Consider the following 18,689-nt stretch of genomic DNA (forward strand, 5'->3'; position numbering starts at 1 on the left):
TAGAACGGCAGATGTGACCATGACCGTAAACAGGTTTAGTGTGCTGTCAGAGTCAGATGTAGAGGAAGAACTAGAACGTGAATTGCAGAGAATGGTAGCAGAATATGAGGATGAGCCAGATATAGATCCCCCATCCAAACGGAGACCTCAGGCAGTAGGGCCAGAATCTGAATCGGATATGGAGACGGGTGGTCAGCAGGAGGGCTCGGACTCAGACTTATGATGATGGGGTTACTCTCTCTGCTTCTTCTTATGGCTCTAATGGCGGATTTTCACCTTAAAGTCATCTCGACTAATGTAAACAGCATTAGGGCAAGGAAGAAAAGACATGCGGTGTATGAACATCTCCAATATCTGGACGCCGATGTCTTTTTCTTACAGGAGACTCATCTCAATAGTCTTAGTCTCTTACGAGAAGCAGAGAGGGAATGGCGCTCAGGTCCATCCTTCTGGTCGCTGTCTGTGGAGCCTTGTGCCGGGGTCTCCATACTGTTTAATACACACGATGTTACCCTACATAGACTTACCGAGGTGTCGGTGGGAAGGTGTCTGGTGCTGGAGGTTACTATCCGAGGTAGGAGGCTCCGATTTATTAATATCTATGGTCCACAGACAGTGACTGAAAGGGTAAATCTGTTTAATGAGGTAAAACCCTATCTCTTTACATCTGTGCCTGTAATCATGACGGGTGACTTTAATGCCACCAGAGCATCTAGTGATCGATCCAGTGGTAGACCTCTCACCAGGGACTCCAAGGTCTTGAATGCTATAATCTCGCAGTCAGGTCTATCTGATGTGTTTGTGCAGGGTGGTAGGAAACCCAAATTTACCTACTCCTGTGCTGGAAGATCTAGCCGGATAGACTTGGCGCTGGTGAGTCCTATGGAGGTCATAGGTGAGAGAAGCGAAAAGTGTGTTCCCTATTCAGATCACCTTGCCTTATATTTTTGCTTGGGTGCTAGTGAGCGGCCTGATATGGGAAGAGGGTTATGGAGACTTAACTCTAGTCTCTTGGAAGAAGGTTTTGTCCAGGAACATGTCCATTCTCTTATACAGGGGGAAATGGAGAGAGTGGATTTCTATAACCACATATCTGACTGGTGGGAGGACGTCAAGGAGGAGATCAGGTCCCTTTTAAAGAGACTGTCAGTGAAGAAGGGTAAGAGTAAGTACAGCCAGTATCTCAAGCTGCGTAGAGAATTGGAGTCACTCTATTCGGCGGGTGGGGATGAAAAACAAAAGATTGACCGACTGAAATCTGAAATAAAGCAGTATCAGTACAGCCGCTACACGTCCCTGGTTGTGGAGCGTGACTATGGAAACTTAGTCACGCCTGATCCATATGAGAGTTGCCGGGAACGTGTGGCTAAGAAAACGATCACAGGTCTCACTGACTCCCAGGGAGTTTTACAGGAATCTCGGGAGGGTATCCTGGGGGTGGTGAGATCCTACTATGCTGAGTTATTTCAGAAGAAGGTTTTGGATAAGGATAAAATGGCTCAATTCTTGGAGGCAACTCCAGGTCCTGACACTAGAGATTTGGACTTTACTCCTTTGACAGCAGGAATAACAGAGGAGGAGGTTAAAGAGGCCATTGATAAGTTACATCTGAAGAAGGCACCAGGTCCTGATGGTATTACAGCAGAATTTTATAAGAAGTTTAGAGACCTCTTAGCTCCAATCCTTGTGGATGTTTATACAAACTGTCTAGAAAATCACCTGATGCCTCCATCCATGAGAGTGTCCTCCCTTATTCTGCTGTCCAAAGGTAAGGAGCCTAGTGACATCAAGAACTGGAGGCCGATCGCCCTCTTGAATGTCGACAGGAAGATTCTGGCAAAAATTCTATTTTCTAGGTTAGTCTGTTTGTCCCCGGCACTGTTGGCAGGCTCTCAGTACGGCACAGTAAGAGGGTGGAACATCTCTGGAGCAGTCATCTCGATAAGGGAGATGTTTGAGAGATGTAAAGCTCTGAGGTGTGGGAGATATGTTGTAGGTCTGGACCAGGCTAAAGCCTTTGACAGGGTTGATCATGATTATCTATGGGCAACTTTATCAAAGTACGGTATTCCGGGACAATTTATAGATTGGCTGAAAACTTTATACAGAGAGGCGAAGAGCTTTCCTCTGATCAATGGTTGGCAGGGGGACACTTTTGAAGTAGAGGCCGGGGTGCGACAAGGCTGCCCCCTGAGTCCACTGCTGTATGTGTTTGCCATAGACTTGTTTCTGCGATCACTGCAGCGGTGTGATTTTCGGGGGGTGCCGGTCCCCCATTGCCTGCCTTTGAAGGTAGTCGCCTACGCGGATGATGTGACTGTGGTGATATCGGAGCCTCGTGAGGTGGAGATGTTATCTGCAGCCATCAGAAGTTACTCAGAGGCCTCCGGGTCTCTGGTCAACCTTGAGAAGAGTCAGGCTTTCTGGACATTGGATACTGCTCCTGGCTTTGATCTGCCACAGTTCGCCAAGGCCTCCACCCATATCAAGATCCTTGGGGTGAAATTCGGGAGGGAAGATAATGCCAAACTAAATTGGGAAGAGAAGTTGGATACCGGAAATGTAAAGGTTCAGCGATGGAAGAACTGGAGGCTGACCTATAGAGAAAGGGTTACTCTGATGAAGACTTACCTGGTCCCTGTCTTCCTCTACGTCTCTGTCGTCTTTCCTTTGCCAGAATCTTTCTCCGCTAGGCTCTTTAGCCTGTTCTTCCAGCTTTTATGGGGGAACAGGTTGAACCCAGTAAAAAGAGGGATCACCTACCTGCAGAGGAGAGAGGGTGGACTGGATATGTTAAATCCAAGGGTTTTCTTTGACTCCATGTTTCTGAAAGTTAATTTTGGTTGCCTGGACTCAAACAATGATCTCCTGTGGGTAAGTAGTGTCAGGGACTGGATATTGCCTTTTGCAGAGTCTTGGGTGCGAGGCGGCAGTCTCAAGAGGGGCCGATGGACTCCTGGCTTCCTCCCCCAGTATCTGGTATGTGGTCTGAAGTGCGTCAGGATGTGGAAGCTGGAGAAGTCCTACATTGTCAGTAACACCAGGAGAGATCTCTATACTAGGATATGTCGGGCTTTCTACCACTCACCACTCGCTCTTAGAGACTGTGTGACCACCACCTTACAGAAGAGTCTCAGGTTCCTCAATGCGAAGCGACTTCCCCCCAAGTTGTTTGATATCTCTTGGTTGTCACTACATGGGAAGTTATTTGTGAGAGGGAACCTAAAGTTTGTGAGTGTGGCAGATAGGAAGTGTCCCCTGGGGTGTCAGCAGGAGGAGACGATGGAGCATTTCATCTCTGAGTGCTGGGGAGGGAGGAAGATCTGGAAGGAAGTATCTGACCTGCTGAACATCCCGAGGCTGCAATTCCTCCAGTACCCGGACATCATCTATGGCGTCCCATCTCCAGATGGTATTATAGATCCGGGAACCATGTATCTCATAATAACAGTGATAAAGTATTACCACTGGCATGCCAGAACCCGGGTGTCCCTACACAGCGAGGACTATAACTACACGGCTGTGGTATCCCAAATATTATCAGAGATAAGGTGGATAAAATCACTGGAAGTCAGGAAAGACCAAAGAAATAGGGAATTATGGAGGAATGTATCTAGTGCTTAATTTCTATATATATTGAATTTACATTTAACTTTTTCCTTTCCAGCAGCAGCAGCTATGGACACTATAAGTTAAATTTACTTTGAGTTAATATTTTGAATACTAATTGTACATACCGAAGAATGTATTTATGATTTTGTATTTTGTTTAATTGTATTTTTGTTGGTTTTCACAATAAAAATTGCCCCCTATGTACAAGAATATAACTACTATAATACTGCCCCCTATGTACAGGAATATAACTACTATAATACTGCCCCCTATATACAGGAATATAACTACTATAATACTGCCCCCTATGTACAGGAATATAACTACTATAATACTGCCCCCTATGTACAGGAATAAAACTACTATAATACTGCCCCCTATGTACAGGAATATAACTACTATAATACTGCCCCCTATATACAGGAATATAACTACTATAATACTGCCCCCTATGTACAGGAATATAACTACTATAATACTGCCCCCTATGTACAGGAATATAACTACTATAATACTGCCCCCTATGTACAGGAATATAACTACTATAATACTGCCCCCTATGTACAGGAATATAACTACTATAATACTGCCCCCTATGTACAGGAATATAACTACTATAATACTGCCCCCTATGTACAAGAATGTAACTACTATAATACTGCCCCCTATGTACAGGAATATAACTACTATAATACTGCCTCCTATGTACAAGAATATAACTACTATAATACTGCCCCCTATGTACAGGAATATAACTACTATAATACTGCCTCCTATGTACAAGAATATAACTACTATAATACTGCCCCCTATGTACAAGAATATAACTACTATAATACTGCCTCCTATGTACAAGAATATAACTACTATAATACTGCCTCCTATGTACAGGAATATAACTACTATAATACTGCCCCCTATGTACAAGAATATAACTACTATAATACTGCCCCCTATGTACAGGAATATAACTACTATAATACTGCCCCCTATATACAGGAATATAACTACTATAATACTGCCCCCTATGTACAGGAATATAACTACTATAATACTGCCCCCTATGTACAGGAATAAAACTACTATAATACTGCCCCCTATGTACAGGAATATAACTACTATAATACTGCCCCCTATGTACAAGATTATAACTACTATAATACTGCTCCCTATGTACAGGAATATAACTACTATAATACTGCCCCCTATGTACAGGGATATAACTACTATAATACTGCCCCCTATGTACAAGAATAGAACTACTATAATACTGCCCCCTATGTACAGGAATATAACTACTATAATACTGCCCCCTATATACAAGAATATAACTACTATAATACTGCCCTCTATGTACAGGAATATAACTACTATAATACTGCCCCCTATGTACAGGAATATAACTACTATAATACTGCCCCCTATATACAAGAATATAACTACTATAATACTGCCCTCTATGTACAGGAATATAACTACTATAATACTGCCCCCTATATACAAGAATATAACTACTATAATACTGCCCTCTATGTACAGGAATATAACTACTATAATACTGCCCCCTATGTACAGGAATATAACTACTATAATACTGCCCCCTATGTACAGGAATATAACTACTATAATACTGCCCCCTATGTACAGGAATATAACTACTATAATACTGCCCCCTATGTACAGGAATATAACTACTATAATACTGCCCCCTATGTACAGGAATATAACTACTATAATACTGCCCCTATGTACAGGAATATAACTACTATAATACTGCCCCCTATGTACAGGAATATAACTACTATAATACTGCCCCCTATGTACAGGAATATAACTACTATAATACTGCCCCCTATGTACAAGAATATAACTACTATAATACTGCTCCCTATGTACAGGAATATAACTACTATAATACTGCCCCCTATGTACAGGGATATAACTACTATAATACTGCCCCCTATGTACAAGAATAGAACTACTATAATACTGCCCCCTATGTACAAGAATATAACTACTATAATACTGCCCCCTATGTACAGGAATATAACTACTATAATACTGCCCCCTATATACAAGAATATAACTACTATAATACTGCCCTCTATGTACAGGAATATAACTACTATAATACTGCCCCCTATGTACAGGAATATAACTACTATAATACTGCCCCCTATATACAAGAATATAACTACTATAATACTGCCCTCTATGTACAGGAATATAACTACTATAATACTGCCCCCTATGTACAGGAATATAACTACTATAATACTGCCCCCTTGCTGTGAGGACGTGTATGAGCTGAGCTCCTGAGTCTCTGCATGTCTGGAGCTAGCCCAGGGCGGGGCCACCCTGGGTGGGGAGATTCCCCAGGCAAGGCCCAGGCTTCCAGGCCTACACCGGGAGTGAACTCCCAAAAACCTTCTAGGGATGCAAATCCCAAAGTAAGCAGTAAAGATGGTGGACAGATTGCAGACAATGCGGTTGTGGTGAGAAAGAATGAAAAAGTGGAAGTAACTGAAGCAGCAATGAAAGCGTCAAGTTCTATGAGCAGCCAGCGTGGAGGAGCACAGGTGATGCAGCAGAGTGTGAGATCAGCAGCAGGTGCACAGCCCCCCACTCCTGCACCCAGACAGAGGAGAACGTCTCTGGAGAGACAGACCCTGCGAGAGAACCTGCAGCAGAGGGATGTGGTGTCCAGCATGGCCTGCACAGGCCGCACCAGGTCAGCAGTAAAGCCACAGAGTGTTACCATGAGCACTGCTAAGTGTGAACAGGCCCCTGCCAGTGCAAGCCACAAGCCTGGGAAGGAGACAGGTGCACCCAAACCATCTGGAGCTGCACCCAGACCAGCACAGCAGGGGAAGCAGACCGCACGGGCACCGGAGCTGCAGTTGGCGGAGGAGATACCGACCCTGGTAAGGAGGATGGGGGAGCTGACTAACCATAAGAAAATGCTGCAGATGCAAATTGACTGTATGTACTCTCTTAGAACTGCGCACCCTGAAAGCAGCACCCTGTATAACTCCAAGCTGCAGGGACTAGGCATAGAGCTGGCACAGGTGGTCAGGGATATGGACTGTGTCCTGGAGAGGATGGGACCCCTGGCCGAGTCTTACAGGAACCAGGAGCGCTTCTCCCAGCAGAGGCAGAGCTGTGACTCTGGGCCCCGGGCCCCTACAGCACAAGCAGGACCTGTCCCCCCAGATGTACCCCAACGTGTGACACAGATTCTCAGGCCTGCGAGCTTCTCATTCCAGAAGGGACAGACACCAGATCAGCCGCAGAGCTCTGCAGCAGTCCCAGAGCAGGTGCATGGACCTGTAGTACCACAAGTCCCAGCAGTGTCTGTGCAGCAGCAAGATGGTGAACTTTTATCTATGGGTCAGGGTGATGCGGTGACCCAGGAGAACTCTAACGTGCTTGAGACTGGGGACACTGTAGGACATTCTGCTTTACCTGCGGGGTTGGGGGATGGAGGGGACCCTCAGTCTATCTGGGAGGTGCAGTCACCGGGGGATAACATAGAGGTGGATGGGGGGCAGGGGGTGGCGCAGAATGATGCTTGTGACTTCCCCCCTTTAACATCGAGCCCCCTTGTAAAGTCAGGTCTCTCTAGATCAGACCCTCCCCCCAATACCCGTAGTGAGCCCCATCCGGAACCTCCTAAAAACGCCTGGAGCCGCGGCGCTCCCTCCTTCACCTCCGGCGCACACTACTCCGGGCAGGCGTTCAAAAGGAGGAATGTGGTGCGCTTTAAGATCAGAGGCGCAAAGGAAGATCTCCCGGATAGGAGGTTTGTGGTGCGGGATCTCCTGTGCCACCAGATGGGGTTCACGCCTGATGATATCCTGGCAGTCATCAACCTTCCAGACAGACAGGGCTACGATGTCAGCTTTAAGCTCATGTCTAGTCTGGATAGGTTCTGGGATAAACTCCCCCGGTTCAGGGACACTGATGGTTGGAGCAAGTTTGTGTTCGTCCCCATATCCAGGCCAGGTACCGTGGTGGTCAATGTGATATTCTGGAACGAGTCGGTTCCTCCTCAGGACATTCTAGTGTGGCTCAGGCGCCATTGTGATCTGCTGTCTGACCTCACTAAGAACCGAGACGCCGACGGTATCTGGACTGGAGGGTGGAAGGTTCTGGTGAAGTTGAGGCAGTTTAACAACATTACCCTGCACCTCCCTAACTCCTTCTATATAGGCAGAGAAAAGGGCGTCTGCTTCTATCCCGGGCAGCCACGAAAGTGCTTCAGGTGTGGTACGATCGGTCACGTGGCCAAAGTATGTACAGTAGTAAAATGCAACCTGTGTGGGGAGGTCGGCCATCTCAGTGCCACCTGTGAAATGGTCAGATGCAACCTCTGCGGAGAGATTGGGCACCCGCACAAGGAATGCCCGGAGGCCTGGCATAACATCGCCAGGGATTTTTCTGATGATGAAATGGTGCAGGAGGCAGATGCCTTAGAGGAGGAGGCCCTGGTGTCGGGGCAAATTCTGACCAGGCGGGAGGTACAGGGGTCAGGTGATGCAGAACCCCAGCAGTCAGTCAGCGCTCAGGGGAGTGTGGAGGTTGTAACCCACGACCAGCCTCAGGCAGCCACCTCTGTAACATCTACTGAATATGAGGAGGTGAAAAAGAATAAAAGGAAGAAAAAAGATAAATCCTCCCGTAAGCCTGAGGAGTACAGTGCGGAGCCTAAGACCAGGAGGAAGTCCATTGGTGATAACGGGGTCATGGTCCTTTCCAACCGATTTGATGCTCTGTCAGAGTCTGATGGGGACTTTGAAAAAGAGCTAGAAAGAATTGATAATGAGTGTGAGGTGGACACAGGGGATCCTCCAACTAAGAAGAAGCCCCCTCCTGAAGATACCGCTGAGGATTCAGACATGGAGACAGGTGGAAGACAGGGGGACTTTGACTCTGACTCATGATGATGGGGGTCGCTGCTCTGCTCTTTATCGTTGTAATGGCTGGGTTCTCTCTAAAAGTTGCTTCCAGCAACGTCAACAGCATTAAAGTAAGAAGGACCAGACACGCAGTATATGACCACCTGAGATATCTGGACGCTGATGTTATCTTCCTGCAGGAGACCCGTCTGACCACCTTGGGGCATCTCCGTGAGGCTGAGCGTGAGTGGCGGTCTGGTCCTTCTTACTGGTCACTGGCTGTGGAGCCGTACGCCGGGGTCGCCATACTGTTTAACACCACAGACGTGACGGTGCACAGGCTGACGGAGGTCGCTATGGGGAGGTGCCTGGTGCTAGAGGTGACCATCCATGGTAGGCGGCTCCGGCTGATCAACATCTATGGCCCACAGACAGTGACAGAGAGAATCCAGCTGTTCAATGAGGTGAAGCAGCATTTATTTACCTCTATCCCTGTAGTAATGGCGGGTGACTTTAATGTTGTCATGACTTCAGGTGACAGGTCCTCGGGCAGAGCAGTGGTCAGAGACTCCAGGGTCCTACAGAGCATAATATCACAGGCCCATCTACGTGATGTATTTACCTTGGACGGGAGGAAGCCTCGGTACACCTATACGTGTGCTGACAGGCACAGCAGGATCGATATGGCATTTGTGAGTCCCTCAGAGAATGTTAGTGGTATAAGCGAGAGAGTTGTCCCATATTCTGACCATCTTGTCTTATTTTTTTGTATGGGAGCCACTAACCGCTCGGACATTGGTCGGGGGTTATGGAGGCTCAATTCTAGCATCCTGGATGATGCCTATGTCCGGAATTGTATCCACTCCCTTTTTCAGGACCAGCTCCAGAGACAGGACTTTTATGACAACATATCTGACTGGTGGGAGAACGTCAAGGAGGAGATCCGGTCCCTCTTAAAGAGACTGTCAGTGAGAAAGGGTAAGAGTAAGTACAGCCAGTATCTCAAGCTGCGGAAAGAATTGGAGTCACTGTATTCGGCGGGAGGGGGGGACAAACAAAAGATTGACCGACTGAAGTCTGAAATAAAGCAGTATCAGTACAGCCGCTACACATCCCTGGTTATCGAGCGGGACTACGGAAAACTGAGCGTGCCTGATCCATATGAAAATTGCCGGGAACGTGTGGCCAAGAAATCGATCACAGGTCTCACTGACTCCCAGGGAGTTTTACAGGAATCTCGGGAGGGTATCCTGGGGGTGGTGAGATCCTACTATGCTGAGTTATTTCAGAAGAAGGTTTTGGATAAAGACAAAATGGCTCAATTCTTGGAGGCAACTCCAGGCCCTGACACTAAAGATTTGGATTTCTCTCCTTTGACAGCAGGAATAACAGAGGAGGAGGTTAAAGAGGCCATTGATAAGTTACATCTGAAGAAGGCACCAGGTCCAGATGGTATTACAGCTGAATTCTATAAGAAGTTCAGAGACCTCTTAGCCCCGATCCTTGTGGATGTGTTTACCAATTGTCTAGAAAATCACCTGATGCCTCCATCCATGAGGGTCTCATCGCTAATTCTGCTGTCCAAAGGTAAGGAGCCTAGCGACATCAAGAACTGGAGGCCGATCGCCCTCTTGAATGTCGACAGGAAGATTCTGGCAAAAATCCTATTCTCTAGATTAGTCTGTTTGTCCCCGGCACTGTTGGCAGGCTCTCAGTACGGCACAGTAAGAGGGCGGAACATCTCTGGAGCAGTCATCTCGATAAGGGAGATGTTTGAGAGATGTAAAGCTCTGAGGTGTGGGAGATATGTTGTAGGTCTGGACCAGGCTAAAGCCTTTGACAGGGTTGACCACGATTATCTATGGGCCACTTTGTCAAAGTACGGTATTCCGGGACAATTTATAGATTGGCTGAAAACTTTGTACAGAGAGGCGAAGAGCTTTCCTCTGATCAATGGTTGGCAGGGGGACACTTTTGAAGTAGAGGCCGGGGTGCGACAGGGCTGCCCCCTGAGTCCACTGCTGTATGTGTTTGCCATAGACTTGTTTCTGCGATCACTGCAGCGGTGTGATTTTCGAGGGGTGCCGGTCCCCCATTGCTTGCCTTTGAAGGTAGTCGCCTACGCGGATGATGTGACTGTGGTGATATCTGAACCTCGTGAGGTGGAGATGTTGTCTGCAGCCATCAGAAGTTACTCAGAGGCCTCCGGGTCTCTGGTCAACCTTGAGAAGAGTCAAGCTTTCTGGACATTGGATACTGCTCCTGGCTTTGATCTGCCACAATTCGCCAAGGCCTCCACCCATATTAAGATCCTTGGGGTTAAATTTGGGAGGGAAGATAATTCTGCACTAAATTGGGAAGAGAAGTTGGAAACCGGAAATGTAAAGGTTCAGCGATGGAAGAACTGGAGGCTGACCTATAGAGAAAGGGTTACTCTGCTGAAGACTTACCTGGTCCCTGTCTTCCTCTACGTCTCTGTCGTCTTTCCTTTGCCAGAATCTTTCTCCGCTAGGCTCTTTAGCCTGTTCTTCCAGCTTTTATGGGGGAATAGGTTGAACCCAATAAAAAGAGGGATCACCTACCTGCAGAGGAGAGAGGGTGGGCTCGATATGTTAAATCCAAGGGTTTTCTTTGACTCCATGTTTCTGAAAGTTAATTTCGGTTGCCTGGACTCAAACAATGATCTCCTGTGGGTAAGTAGTGTCAGGGACTGGATATTGCCTTTTGCAGAGTCTTGGGTGCGAGGCGGCAGTCTCAAGAGGGGCCGATGGACTCCTGGCTTCCTCCCCCAGTATCTGGAGTATGGGATACGGTGTTTGAAAAAGTGGAGAATAGATAAGACCTATCTGGAGAGTAGGACCAGGAAGGAGCTGTACACTAATATCTGTAGGACCTTCTATACAGTACAGCCAGCTCTGAGGGACTGCACAACGGCCACCCTGCAGGAAAGTCTGAGGTTCCTCAATAGTCCTAGGCTCCCTGCAAAGCTCTTTGATATCGCCTGGTTGTCCTTACATGGGAGGCTCTTTGTCAGGGGCAATTTAAAATTCTTGAGTCTCTCTGAGCGTTTGTGCCCCTTGGGATGTCAGCAGGAGGAGACCATGGAGCATTTTATCACTGAGTGCCCGGGAGGGAGGCAGATATGGCAGGAGGTGTCCCACAGACTCAAAATAGGAAGACTGCAGTCTCTGACCTACCCAGAGATCATCTATGGGGTAACACCACAGGTAGTCGGCATCGACCAAGGGACCATGTACCTGATCATCACCACAATTAAATACTATCACTGGCACACCAGGACCAGAGTGTCTGCACACAGCTAGTCCTTCCAGCCCATGACCGCAGTAACCCAAATACTCTCAGAGCTGAGGTGGATACGATCCATAGAGGTTAGAAAGAAGAGTAATAATGTAAAGTTATGGAGGAACATATGTCTGGGGTAACTGATCAAGTAATTATATTAATTTCCACATTTTTTTTTTTTTTTTTTTTTTTTTTTCTTTTTACCAGTAATGGACTTTTTGAGTTAAGATTATTATGAATTTATTATTTTCTGATCAGTATGATATTTGTTAATTAACTGTTTGTTCATTCTGATGAGAATGTAGTGTAATATTTTCTGTTTGTTTATACTAATAAAAATTGCCTCCTATGTACAGGAATATAACTACTATAATACTGCACCCTATGTACAGGAATATAACTACTATAATACTGCCCCCTATGTACAGGAATATAACTACTATAATACTGCCCCCTATGTACAGGAATATAACTACTATAATACTGCCCCCTATGTACAGGAATATAACTACTATAATACTGCCCCCTATGTACAGGAATATAACTACTATAATACTGCCCCCTATGTACAGGAATATAACTACTATAATACTGCCCCCTATGTACAGGAATATAACTACTATAATACTGCCCCCTATGTACAGGAATATAACTACTATAATACTGCCCCCTATGTACAGGAATATAACTACTATAATACTGCCCCCTATGTACAGGAATATAACTACTATAATACTGCCTCCTATGTACAAGAATATAACTACTATAATACTGCCCCCTATGTACAGGAATATAACTACTATAATACTGCCCCTATGTACAGGAATATAACTACTATAATACTGCCCCCTATGTACAGGTATATAACTACTATAATACTGCCCCCTATGTACAAGAATATAACTACTATAATACTGCCCCCTATGTACACGAATATAACTACTATAATACTGCCCCCTATGTACAGGAATATAACTACTATAATACTGCCCCCTATGTACAGGAATATAACTACTATAATACTGCCTCCTATGTACAAGAATATAACTACTATAATACTGCCCCCTATGTACAGGAATATAACTACTATAATACTGCCCCCTATATACAGGAATATAACTACTATAATACTGCCCCCTATGTACAGGAATATAACTACTATAATACTGCTCCCTATGTACAAGAATATAACTACTATAATACTGCCCCCTATGTACAGGAATATAACTACTATAATACTGCCCCCTATGTACAGGAATATAACTACTATAATACTGCCCCCTATGTACAGGAATATAACTACTATAATACTGCCCCCTATGTACAAGAATAGAACTACTATAATACTGCCCCCTATGTACAGGAATATAACTACTATAATACTGCCCCCTATGTACAAGAATAGAACTACTATAATACTGCCCCCTATGTACAGGAATATAACTACTATAATACTGCCCCCTATGTACAGGAATATAACTACTATAATACTGCCCCCTATGTACAGGAATATAACTACTATAATACTGCCCCCTATGTACAGGAATATAACTACTATAATACTGCCCCCTATGTACAGGAATATAACTACTATAATACTGCCCCCTATATACAAGAATATAACTACTATAATACTGCCCCCTATGTACAAGAATAGAACTACTATAATACTGCCCCCTATGTACAGGAATATAACTACTATAATACTGCCCCCTATATACAAGAATATAACTACTATAATACTGCCTCCTATGTACAGGAATATAACTACTATAATACTGCCCCCTATGTACAGGAATATAACTACTATAATACTGCCCCCTATGTACAGGAATATAACTACTATAATACTGCCCCCTATGTACAGGAATATAACTACTATAATACTGCCCCCTATGTACAGGAATATAACTACTATAATACTGCCTCCTATGTACAAGAATATAACTACTATAATACTGCCCCCTATGTACAAGAATAGAACTACTATAATACTGCCCCCTATGTACAGGAATATAACTACTATAATACTGCCCCCTATGTACAGGAATATAACTACTATAATACTGCCTCCTATGTACAGGAATATAACTACTATAATACTGCCCCCTATGTACAAGAATAGAACTACTATAATACTGCCCCCTATGTACAGGAATATAACTACTATAATACTGCCCCCTATGTACAAGAATATAACTACTATAATACTGCCTCCTATGTACAGGAATATAACTACTATAATACTGCCCCCTATGTACAAGAATACAACTACTATAATACTGCCCCCTATGTACAAGAATATAACTACTATAATACTGCCTCCTATGTACAGGAATATAACTACTATAATACTGCCCCCTATGTACAGGAATATAACTACTATAATACTGCCCCCTATGTACAAGAATACAACTACTATAATACTACCCCCTATGTACAAGAATACAACTACTATAATACTGCCCCCTATGTACAGGAATATAACTACTATAATACTGCCCCCTATGTACAGGAATATAACTACTATAATACTGCTCCCTATGTACAGGAATATAACTACTATAATACTGCCCCCTATGTACAGGAATATAACTACTATAATACTGCCCCCTATGTACAGGAATATAACTACTATAATACTGCCCCCTATGTACAGGAATATAACTACTATAATACTGCCCCCTATGTACAGGAATATAACTACTATAATACTGCCCCCTATGTACAGGAATATAACTACTATAATACTGCCCCCTATGTACAGGAATATAACTACTATAATACTGCCCCCTATGTACAGGAATATAACTACTATAATACTGCCCCCTATGTACAAGAATATAACTACTATAATACTGCCCCCTATGTACAAGAATATAACTACTATAATACTGCCCCCTATGTACAAGAATATAACTACTATAATACTGCCCCCTATGTACAGGAATATAACTACTATAATACTGCCCCCTATGTACAAGAATATAACTACTATAATACTGCCCCCTATGTACAAGAATATAACTACTATAATACTGCCTCCTATGTACAGGAATATAACTACTATAATACTGCCCCTATGTACAGGAATATAACTACTATAATACTGCCCCCTATGTACAGGAATATAACTACTATAATACTGCCCCCCTATGTACAGGAATATAACTACTATAATACTGCCCCCTATGTACAGGAATATAACTACTATAATACTGCCCCCTATGTACAGGAATATAACTACTATAATACTGCTCCCTATGTACAGGAATATAACTACTATAATACTGCCTCCTATGTACAGGAATATAACTACTATAATACTGACCCCTATGTACAGGAATATAACTACTATAATACTGCCCCCTATGTACAGGAATATAACTACTATAATACTGCCCCCTGTGTACAAGAATATAACTACTATAATACTGCCCCCTATGTACAGGAATATAACTACTATAATACTGCCCCCTATGTACATGAATATAACTACTATAATACTGCCCCCTATGTACAGGAATATAACTACTATAATACTGCCCCCTATGTACAGGAATATACCTACTATAATACTGCCCCCTATGTACAGGAATATAACTACTATAATACTGCCCCCTATGTACAGGAATATAACTACTATAATACTGCCCCCTATGTACAGGAATATAACTACTATAATACTGCCCCCTATGTACAAGAATATAACTACTATAATACTGCCCCCTATGTACAGGAATATAACTACTATAATACTGCCCCTATGTACAGGAATATAACTACTATAATACTGCCCCCTATGTACAGGAATATAACTACTATAATACTGCCCCCTATGTACAGGAATATAACTACTATAATACTGCCCCCTATGTACACTAATATAACTACTATAATACTGCCCCTATGTACAGGAATATAACTACTATAATACTGCCCCCTATGTACAAGAATATAACTACTATAATACTGCCCCCTATGTACAGGAATATACCTACTATAATACTGCCCCCTATGTACAGGAATATAACTACTATAATACTGCCCCCTATGTACAGGAATATAACTACTATAATACTGCCCCCTATGTACAGGAATATAACTACTATAATACTGCCCCCTATGTACAAGAATATAACTACTATAATACTGCCCCCTATGTACAGGAATATAACTACTATAATACTGCCCCTATGTACAGGAATATAACTACTATAATACTGCCCCCTATGTACAGGAATATAACTACTATAATACTGCCCCCTATGTACAGGAATATAACTACTATAATACTGCCCCCTATGTACAGGAATATAACTACTATAATACTGCCCCTATGTACAGGAATATAACTACTATAATACTGCCCCCTATGTACAAGAATATAACTACTATAATACTGCCCCCTATGTACAGGAATATAACTACTATAATACTGCCCCCTATGTACAAGAATATAACTACTATAATACTGCCCCCTATGTACAAGAATATAACTACTATAATACTGCCCCCTATGTACAGGAATATAACTACTATAATACTGCCCCCTATGTACAGGGATATAACTACTATAATACTGCCTCCTATGTACAGGAATATAACTACTATAATACTGCCCCCTATGTACAGGAATATAACTACTATAATACTGCCCCCCATGTACAAGAATATAACTACTATAATACTGCCCCTATGTACAAGAATATAACTACTATAATACTGCCCCCTATGTACAAGAATATAACTACTATAATACTGCCCCTATGTACAAGAATATAACTACTATAATACTGCCCCCTATGTACAGGAATATAACTACTATAATACTGCCCCCTATGTACAGGAATATAACTACTATAATACTACCCCCTATGTACAGGAATATAACTACTATAATACTGCCCCTATGTACAAGAATATAACTACTATAATACTGCCCCCTATGTACAGGAATATAACTACTATAATACTGCCTCCTATGTACAGGAATATAACTACTATAATACTGCTCCCTATGTACAATGATATAAATACTATAATCTTGGTGCGGTGCATAGTCACATGTATGATGTGGGGTGGGGATACATATGGCGGTATTATGATGTGATACTTGTGGTAAGTGGCACTTAAGAATAATATTGCAGACGTCAATGATACGACAATTATGATAATCCCATTATCCTATTAATTAGCGTCTCGTCTTCATGCTGCGGCTGCTCTCAGACACTTGGGGGGGAGGGGGGAGCCATTATTCGCAGCTCTGACCTTCTCATATCCAGAGCCATGAATAACCACAACCATCTAGCAGCATTAACCCCGCAGTGCTGGGACGACACATGAGATGTGATGGGGATGAGGATCAGGGACTTAGAGTTTCTTCTTGTTTTATGATTTCCAGAATAATCTTTAGAATGCAAAAAAAGATAAAACTTCACAATTGTTAGTAAAGGGCATGGCTTATCAGGAATTAGTGTATTTATACAAATATAGTGTTAACCAAAAGACTGGAGAAGTGGTGCGAGCAGTGTGAGGTATGATTACACATCTGTACCTCACCCTGCTGTGCTCTGTGCTCTCTGCAGCCAGTGTTATGTATCATCCCCAGAGGGATGTGTAATCAGACCTCACACTGCTGTGCTCTGTGCTCTCTGCAGCCAGTGTTATGTATTGTCCCTGGAGAGATGTGTAATCAGACCTCACACTGCTGTGCTCTGTGCTCTCTGCAGCCAGTGTTATGTATTGTCCCTGGAGAGATGTGTAATCAGACCTCACACTGCTGTGCTCTGTGCTCTCTGCAGCCAGTGTTATGTATTGTCCCTGGAGAGATGTGTAATCAGACCTCACACTGCTGTGCTCTGTGCTCTCTGCAGCCAGTGTTATGTATTGTCCCTGGAGAGATGTGTAATCAGACCTCACACTGCTGTGCTCTGTGCTCTCTGCAGCCAGTGTTATGTATTGTCCCTGGAGAGATGTGTAATCAGACCTCACACTGCTGTGCTCTGTGCTCTCTGCAGCCAGTGTTATGTATTATCCCTGGAGAGATGTGTAATTAGACCTCCCACTGCTGTGCTCTGTGCTCTCTGCAGCCAGTGTTATGTATTGTCCCTGGAGAGATGTGTAATCAGACCTCACACTGCTGTGCTCTGTGCTCTCTGCAGCCAGTGTTATGTATTGTCCCTGGAGCGATGTGTAATCATACCTCACACTGCTGTGCTCTGTGCTCTCTGCAGTCAGTGTTATGTACTGTCCCTGGAGAGATGTGTAATCAGACCTCACACTGCTGTGCTCTGTGCTCTCTGCAGCCAGTGTTATGTATTGTCCCTGGAGAGATGTGTAATCAGACCTCACACTGCTGTGTTCTGTGCTCTCTGCAGCCGGTGTTATGTATTGTCCCTGGAGAGATGTGTAATCAGACCTCACACTTCTGTGCTCTGTGCTCTCTGCAGCCAGTGTTATGTATTGTCCCTGGAGAGATGTGTTATCAGACCTCACACTGCTGTGCTCTGTGCTCTCTGCAGCCAGTGTTATGTATTGTGCCTGGAGAGATGTGTAATTATACCTCACACTGCTGTGCTCTGTGCTCTCTGCAGCCAGTGTTATGTATTGTCCCTGGAGAGATGTGTAATCAGACCTCACACTGCTGTGCTCTGTGCTCTCTGCAGCCAGTGTTATGTATTGTCCCTGGAGAGATGTGTAATCAGACCTCACACTGCTGTGCTCTGTGCTCTCTGCAGCCAGTGTTATGTATTGTCCCTGGAGAGATGTGTAATCAGACCTCACACTGCTTTGCTCTGTGCTCTCTGCAGCCAGTGTTATGTATTGTCCCTGGAGAGATGTGTAATCAGACCTCACACTGCTGTGCTCTGTGCC

Source organism: Engystomops pustulosus, chromosome 3, assembly GCF_040894005.1.
Source record: "Engystomops pustulosus chromosome 3, aEngPut4.maternal, whole genome shotgun sequence".
NCBI classification, from domain to species: domain Eukaryota; kingdom Metazoa; phylum Chordata; class Amphibia; order Anura; family Leptodactylidae; genus Engystomops; species Engystomops pustulosus.